Source organism: Leuciscus leuciscus, assembly GCF_965113295.1.
Source record: "Leuciscus leuciscus genome assembly, chromosome: 10".
Lineage (NCBI taxonomy): Eukaryota > Metazoa > Chordata > Actinopteri > Cypriniformes > Leuciscidae > Leuciscus > Leuciscus leuciscus.
The window spans coordinates 8,206,694-8,216,098 of NC_138734.1; positions in this window are offsets into that span (position 1 = coordinate 8,206,694).

Genomic DNA, 9,405 nt, shown 5'->3' on the forward strand with positions numbered 1-9,405 from the left:
AGTTCAAACGCAATAAACAGCTGTACACACACGTATCTGCGCCTTTATGCAGATTTACCTCGAAGCTTGAGCTATAACACACCTTTTCTTACTCTTTTACTGATGGGCCTATATATGATGAAATATATTTAAGATCTATATTTATGTTTAAAATTTCATCTTAACATGTTTTCAAGGCCACCAAGAGTATGGGATTTTTGCGTACGATTGGTTTCATTTGCTCCTCCATTTTTTCGTAAACTTAGACGAAAGTTATTGATGAATCATTATTTGTATGAATCAAACAATTGTACGTGTTTAAAATGGAGACAGTTATTTGATGCAATGTACTAAGATAAAGTCAGCAGGACAGATGGCACAATCTCTGCCATTGATTTCCTTTTCAGTGATCACGTGATCATATAATGATTTCATCGTCTGGCCTCAGCTAAAAGGATTGCATCAGGATCTGTGTTTACACTGACTCAAGAATGCCGTATCAGGATCAGATGGTGTTTGTGCTGTAATTGTTGAGTATGTGCAGATACTGTGTGTCATTAATGTCTCAGGCTGAGCTCTGTGTGTAGTTAATAATGTGCTGCGCTGCACAAGCTCCCTCTGTGTTCTTCAATATGTAACCTGGCATTTCCTCGCCTAGCCGAGAGCTCAGTGTGTTTTCTCCTTCTTTCTTGTACTTTCATTTGGGTTTGCAGTGTGCATTAACACATCTCCTCTCCTTTTCTCTCCTCTTGTCTGGACTTTCTTTTTTGATTCAGGCTTTTAAACAAGGAAATCTTGTTTTTGTCTCGTCTCATTTTGTTTTGTCTCTTCTAAATTTTTCCCTCTCTCCTCCCCTCATCCCATCTTTTCTCCTCTTGTACCTTGTTTTCTCATCTTTTCTTGCCTCTTCTCATCTCATTTATCCTAGTCAACTTAGGGCCCGTCCACACGGAAACGCGTTTCGCTGTATACGTATAAATGTTTTATCGTATTGGTGTTTCGTCCACACGGATCCGGCGTTTTCGGAGACTGAAACCGCTATTTTTTTAAACCGGGTCCCAAGGTGGATAAATCTGAAAACGCCGCCCTTGCGTTTTCGTGTGTACGGCCAATCCGTATATTTTGTGAAACGATGATGTCATCATCACACCAAGCGTCAACTAGTCAGACACCGTTAAGTCACAGCAACTACATTTATGGTTTTTCATATTGTTCAACAAAGTTCTTGATTAAAAAAGAAAAAAGAAAAAAAGAAGCTACTGTGCCTAATATTATTGTTGTATACAGCGCGCAAGGTTTATGCGCGAGCTCCAAGTCTTCTTCTCCGTTTTTAGTGTATGTCTGTGGCAGAATTACAGCGCCACATACTGGTCTGGCATGTATACTACATCGTTTTGAGTCGGTTTCAGTGGTTTCGTGTGTACGCAGATATTTCTGTTTACGGAATTTTTTTTTTGAACGGGGAAAAAAAATATCGGATAGGGAAAGCTCTGGCTTCGTGTGGATGTGGCCTAATAATTGAGTCTAATATCACCTCCCTCTTCTCTCCTCACGTCACAACTCATTGGCATTGTTTCATCTTGTTTCTTCTCTTCTCATCTCATGTTTACTCCTCTTGTCTCTTCTCATCTATTCTCTCCTTTCCATACCTCTTCATTCTCCCATCCTGTCTCCCTCTCACTTCTCATCTTGTCTCCTTTCTCGTATTCTCTTATCTTGTCTACTCTCCTCTCTTTTCTCATCCATCTTCCTCGTCTCACCTCATCTTTTCCCCCCTCTTGTTTCATCTCATTTTTCTCTTCTTTTCTCATCTGATCTATTTTCCTCTTCTCTCCTTTTTGTGTCATATTTTCTCCTCTTATTCTCATATTGTTTTCATGTTCTCTCTTCACTTCTCTGATCTCCTCTTGTCTTGTCTAGTTTCTTCTCATGTTGAATCATCTTGCTTGGCCTCCTCTTGTCTGGTTTCTTCTCCTCTAGTCTCTTCTTCTCTGCTTGTCATCTCATTTTGTTTTATATATTCTCCTCTTGTCTCGTCTTCATTGCCTCATTTTGCTTCTCTTGTATCATCTTGACTTGACATGTTTTCTCCTCGTCTCATCTCATCGATTCTTCTTTCTCTCGCATCTAACCATGTCTCGTCTCCTCCTCCTCTCCTCATTCTCAACTTGTCACATCTAATCTTTTCTCATTTTCTTTTGTCTTTTCCTTTTCTATTGTCATATTGTCTAGTCTCACCTTGCCTCCCTCTTCTCTCCTACTTCTCAACTGATCTTGTCTTCTTTCTTCTCCTATTGTCTCATATTACATTACCTCCTTTGGTCTTGTTTCCTCTCCTCTTTTTGTTTCTTCTCTCCACTTGTCTCTTCTTACCGTGTCTCATTTTTATTAAAATTCTCAAATTGTCTTGTCTCCTTATGTTTCACCTCACGTCATCTCCCTCTTCTCTCATCTGATATTGTCAGCTCTTTTCTCATACTGTTTTATCTCTCGTAGTTGCAGTCACCAGCTGTGCTCTGGTTCGGTTGTCTTGGCCCAGTGTTTGAGGTTAGGGACAGATGACAGAAATACAGGCATGAGAAAATAGAGGACGCCTGATGGCAAACGTGGACGGCACAGCAAAGGCAGAAAAAAATAGCACACATTTTCATAACTTGTAGCCACAGAAGGATTACAGAGGAGCCTGATGGGACTTTCCAGCAGCATCAGATTAATCCAGACTAGCTTCAGGGAGTGTAGCGGACAGACCCTGCTTTATTCATTCCTAATTCTGTCATTACCGTAGCTGCTGACAGCTTTGTGTTTTGTTCTTAATGACACACAAACCACATTTTCCCAGGCTCCACGCTCAAAGTTAGAGTATATTGCGTAATATCTTTGGCTGTCACATCAAGGGCAATACCGTTATGTCTTCTCACAGGTCCTCTCAGCCTCCTAATGATGGAGAGGGGCTTGTGGCCTGTCAACAAAGTGTGTCAGGCTCTGAATGGATGAGCTTAACTGCTTCTCAAAGTGCCGTGGATGTTTTTGTGGCTCTGCCAAGCGGTGGACACACTAGAGTGAGTTTTACAGGTCAGCTGACCTGCCACAGAGGAAGCGAGAGACCCGTGACACAGCGAGACCGGCCTGTGTGCGTACATGCGCAAACCACAAAACCCCGGAGACGTTTGCTTATGTTTCGGTGGAGCGGCTGTGAAGCGGAACGCAGGTTCACGTCAGGGATCGTGCACGATGTGTGTGTAAGAGAAGGGGCGGTCCAGCTGACCTAGAAAGAGCCAGATGGGAAAAAGCACTACAGAGGCCTTCTGCAAACAACATGTGGAAAGGCTTTGGCTTCTAATGTAGCGTGGAGTGTTTATATACTTCGTGCAGACCGCTCTACTGTCCATCAGAGAGAAGAAGCCTCGGCGCTCGCAATCACGCCCGCGGTCGAGTGGCCGAGACGACCTCATCTTCTGCTTCCTGCTTCCTCTTAATCTTCCCGACCCCCAGTCGGAGAAAAAGACTCCCTCAGGGCCGTTTGCTTCAGCGGCTCCGCTTCAGCTGTTCAGTGTGCGGAAGTGCTTACCCACAATCCTCCCTGAGCAGGTGGCCCTTAACAGGCCTCTTTGTTTTCCTGTGTCTTGCCAAAAGAAGCTGAAGGAGAAGCTTGTGAAAATTAATTTCTTTCCCCCCCCTCCCCGTTGGTTCACATCTTGGCGCTCTGCTCTTGGCTCTTGCCGGCACAAATGTATATGAAGCATTCACAGGCTCCAAAATAGGATTTCCTGCACTTGTGTGATGTCATATTTCTCAGGGTCCAAGGAAAAACGAGAAGCTCAATTTGTGCTCTTTGGCGAAACGCAAAGCAGATCCGTAGGGATGTGGGCATAAACGTTTTGCGTATGCGAGCGTGGCCGGTTTACTTAATCTTCAATGCACTCCACACACTTTTCTTACATTCTCATTGACCCCTTTGTGATCCCTCAAGATGGGAAGAGTTTTACAATTCCTCCTTCGGTCAGTAGGAAAATATGGTATCTTTCAGTAAATGACTTCCTGAACTCTCTCTGATGTCTATCTCGTATCTCGTCAGCTCAGTGGCTCAGTTTTGCTCCCAGAGCTGCTTGTTTCGGTCTCAGAGCCAGTGAGCAATTATGTGCAATTGGCCTTTACAATCCAGTGCTGCTTCTGATGATCTCATGGATAAATGCCATTGGGATAAAGAGAGGAGATTAGGCTTCACATTGAAATCTGAAGGATAGCTGGACGGAACGGCCTTCAAAGAGATCAGGCTGGTGCTGTCCTCTCAACACCTGGGTAGATAACTGATGAAGGACACCATAATGAGACATCAAGGACAAAGCTAAGAACAACTGGCACAGGACTGCAACGACTAGGCAATGTGCATTCTTCCAAAGACACACACAGGAATATTTGTGGCATGCTGTGGCATCTGTGGCATGCTGTCGATTATTGCAGAAAATAATTTGTATTTGCATTTACAATGGAAGCATATGGGTAAAGTATACAGAAGCATGATTTAATGTTTAAAATAACAAAACTGTCAGTTTGTGCCTGATTCAATGCATGCATTTGTGTGCGCATGAAAAGTTGCAGCCTGTACATACCTATTCAGGCTGCATTTTTATTTATTCTTAATCAGAAATAATTAATACATTTTTAGAGTCATTAGTTTTTCAACTTACAATAGTGTATATTTTTATGCTTAACAAAGCAGTATTTATTTGATAAAAAATACAGTAAAAATAGGAATCTATTGTGAAATATTATTCAAATTTAAAAATAAATGTTTTATATTTTAACACATTTTAAAATTTACATTATTCCTGTGATGGAAAAGCTGAATTTTCATCAGCCCTTACTTCAAAGACAAGAAACACTTCTTATTGGGGATATTTGGGGATATTTATTGGGGATATTTTGGGGATTTTTAATTAAATTTTATCAATCAATAAATTCCTCTTGAAACAAACTTTGTTGTATTATTTTAATTTAATACTGTGAAGCTGCTTTGATACAATCTGTATTGTGAAAAGCGCTATACAAATAAACTTGACTTGACTTGACTTGACTTGACTTATTATTATCATTGTTGAAAACAGTTGTGTTGCTTAATATTTTTTTGTAAGTCGTGACGTCACTGATTAATTTAATGCGTCTTTGCTGAATAAAAGTATTCCTTCTTTAACAAAAATGTGCCCAAACTTTTGAAATCTACTTGTTTCTGAGGCCACTGTGAGGATGTGATTGTTATATATGTAACCATATTAAAAATTTAGAATAATTTTTGTGCAAACATATTCATGGGTAATCATGTGTAATTTCTGAGGAAACATCTGTATGCAGATTTTATGCAGAAATATCCATGGCATGGTTCGTAAATGAGACCCACTATTTCAACACTTTTTAGCATGTACAATAAAATTGTTTACTAACCTTGTCTGTGGACATGCAAAAAAGTTACATGCAAAATTTGAAATTGTGCCATAAGCATAATGATATAAACAATGTCCACTGTGTCTGTGGTTTGTATTTTGTATTTGCTTTCTGATTTTCCTTTCCTTGATTTTCTATTTCAGTAGTGAATTTTGAAGGTAAAAGGCTATAGCCGGTGCTTTATTGGATTTGTAGCTTTGGAACGGTTTTGTTCAGAATATCCATCTTGCCATTGAACATATCTATAAGTTTTACCACATTTGCTAATATTCGAGGAGAGAAATTTTCACGTCAGTTTTTCAGGCTGCATACATTTCATCACACACACAACACACTCCAACGCCAACGGAACTGCCCTGGAAAGCCACCATCACAACATTTTTTCTCTCAATGGAAAGCAGACCACATCGCTAACCATGACAGTGTTTGAAATGTACAAGGATAATATGCTTTCTTAACACTTAGGAGAGCAAACAAACATTGCTGAACAAACAAACAGACGAGTAAACAAATTATCCTTAGGAATGCTGCTCAAGAACTCAGCCACAAAGAAGAAAGGACATTTTCACTTTTTCTCTCACTTTCGCTCTTCCCATCTGTCTGAGGTTAGAGGTACTCATTTACAGACCTGTTGCTTTATGCAGTTTTTTTTTTTTTTTTTTTTTTTTTGGGAGTCAAAGACATTATAGCATTACATTTTCTGAAAAACAAACTTGAACCCTGTTGTGCCTTCTCCATCTGGAAACGGTAGAGGGCTTGTCTGAAAGATAAAAACGATATGAATCGCTTCTGGCAACGCAAACAGACAATCTGGGATCAATTACAGGGACAGCGTTCTGAAAGTAAAAAGGGAGGAGGGGGTAGGAACCAAGAACTTAGTGCTGCAGTTTCGTCCACACACACAACGTTGACTGCTAATGCTATTTGTGACCTGTAGCATAAATAGTGTGTCTGTAAAGTCTGGCTGTGGATTGGCTGATCTTTGGGTAGTTGCGATCCCTCCCCGCGGTACCAGTCCTCGTAATGAATTTCTGCAGAGAGTTTTAAAATGAGACATCACAGGCCAGCTGCATTAGTTTGTAGGATCGTTCTTGCTATTTTTCGGTGTCTCGTCGTCCATTTTATAATATGTCCCAGCTAACAGGGAATATTCTCGAAACATTCTGGAAAGGTTCTCTTAAAGTTAAGCCCGATAAATTTATGCCCGATTTACCCCTTTCGACATTCTGGGGGAAAAGAGCGTCCAGGGCATCGGTCGGTTACGATGTTCGGCTCAGATAATCTGGTAAATCAAATCTTAAACCTCCCGATCTGCTCGCGGACGCATCCGGGCTGCCCAGACAATATCAAACATGTTTGATATTTAGGATTTTAAATTGGGATGATTACAACTATGATTACATTAGTACTTCCACAATAGCCAATGAGAGACAAGTCTACAAGGAGACGGAAGTGACGGAACTTTTGAAATGGCGACTGCGAAACAACAAGCAACTGTACGGGTCTGGTGGACAATGGAGATGGAGGAACGGCTGGTTGAAATGTGGCAACAACACGACTGCCTTTATAATGTCTCCTTATATAATATCTACAGGAAGTTACCACGCCACAGTGGCCATTTTGTTTACATCTGCTTTCCCGTGAGATCACGTGAGGTGCTAAATCTTCCATGATAATTTTAAGAATATCTTGTAGTGTGTGTGATGCACCTCGATTTTCAAATCTTGCAGTGTGTGTGCAGGTTTGAGATTTGAAAGAGGAAAATCTGTGAAGATTCTCCTTTAGCCTGACTACGTCAGACTTCGTACTTCCGCTCAATTTCATTTCGCTTCTGTACTCAGTCTGAGACCGCGTCATAGCTTTCCGTTTTCCTCCGGCCTGAAAACAGCCGGGCCAATCAACGAACAGAGGGCGGGCTGAGAGCCGTGACGTAGACGCTGATTGTACCGTGGATGCATAGATTTACTTCACATAATCTGCAGAAGTCGTTCACAGCCATGTTCACTCCGGTGTTTCGCTCGATGGTTTTTGTTTTCGCATCATATGTGTGTTTACAGTGGAAGTTAGATGCGGCTGAGCATGCGCATAACACACGCCATAACCAAACATTATGTGATTGGCTTACGGGTAACCAATGATTTTAAACTTCAGACAAGCGCCCCCCCCGCGAGAGAGAAAACACTTCTCTATTATGCCATTCCAGACTCTGTCTACGAAGCAAAGCGAAGTAGCAGAGTTTGGTATTACCAGGCTAATTCTCCTTATGTGCGTGATGCAAACAGATTTCACAATCGGATTAGATTTTAAAACTCGAGTCTGAGAACGGATTTGCACACAAACATTCTTCCAGTAAAATGAATAGAACATTCGTTCAAAGTTATCTGGTCTTTAATTATGTTCTCAAAATGTTAGCACAAAAACATTATCTTTGCATCATCAATCATGGAACGTTTTCCCCCTATACGTTTTAGTTGGACTTTCGTCTGACATTTTTAAATGTTGTTTTAGAATATTCAGAGGCGAGCTCATTCAAAAGTAATGGTTCGTATAACCAATAAAAAACTTTTTTTTTAAACATTTGAAAAAAAACGAGACGTTTTTAACGTTCATAGAACGTTCAGGAATGACGTTTTCATAGCTTAATGGGAACATTAGCAAAGCATTCTTAGAACGTATTTTTGTTAGCTGTATGGATATAATTAAAAACATGTCTGTAAACTTGCAGATGTTAAATGTGTGCAAATGAAAATCATTAATGCTTCATTCAAATCTAGGAAAACACACACACACACACACACACACACACACACACACACACTGATCGAACTTACATACTGGTGCCACAAACTGTGAAACATCTGCCAGGCAGCCCAGGAGCAGTGCATTGTGGGAGCAGCAGCAGCGCTTAATGAAAGGAATATGAATAGCACAAAGTAAAAACAGAATGAAAACAGGAGGGAAAATGAGGAAAGGAAGAAGAAAGGGTGAAGAGAGACAAAAGAAAGAATCTAATGGAGTCCAGATTGTTAGGTGCTCTCGTGTTCCAGATGAGGCGTACTGGGACTGGGACAAGTATGTTTGTTTGAAACCTAGAAGCAAAGCGACTTAATTTATCATAACAAAGATAGTCACGTTCAAATTCATTATTTTACAAGCACATTTTTGCACCTTGATGTAGGTTTGGTGCTCCCATGCTGTATATATTTAGCCTACTGACTTATTTGTCTTTCGCATAGCATGCAGTGGAGATGTAGGCTGTGTTTGAGAGAGTGACAAATTATGTCGTTTTTTAACCTCTCGCTGTGCACTATAATGTTACCAACCCGCATAAAATTGTCAACAATACTTTTCAGATATTTATTTTGGCATTACAATCAATATTAACACTCAATACCCGCAATTATAGTCCGTCCGATTGTAGTGTTCTTAAAAAGTGCCGTTTTGGGAAAGACTCTGGCACCATCTTGTGGTTTTACATGTAGGCTAATCTGGGTTATGGCCACACTAATTTGGTTTTGGAGAAAAGTCTTGCAAATTAAAAATGCTTTTTGTGTAGAAATACCAATACGTATTCTGTTTTGAGATTTTGATATATTAAGTATATTTGTATGTGTCTGTTTATTGATGCATTTATTCCTGCTTCATTAGAAAAATGAAAAATGTGTGATTGATTCTTATGTTGAATATACAGTTCATTTTAATTAGTCATGTCGTGTCACAAAATCATTTTTAAAAGTAGAAATAGTTCATGTACGGCTATTCTTTTAATTATGATGAGCTTATGTATTTATAATAAAATGTTGTAAAACCACTTGTAAGGGCAGCTACTTATACTACTACCATATTCCTAGTTATATAGGTATATAATCGATGGTTTTAAATTGTAAAGTCTAAAAGTTCTCTGACACTCTGTATTAATGCGCTGTCAGCGTGATTTTGCCAAGTAAGACATGTTCCTTGATCAACATATTTTGTTGATCCTGGAGC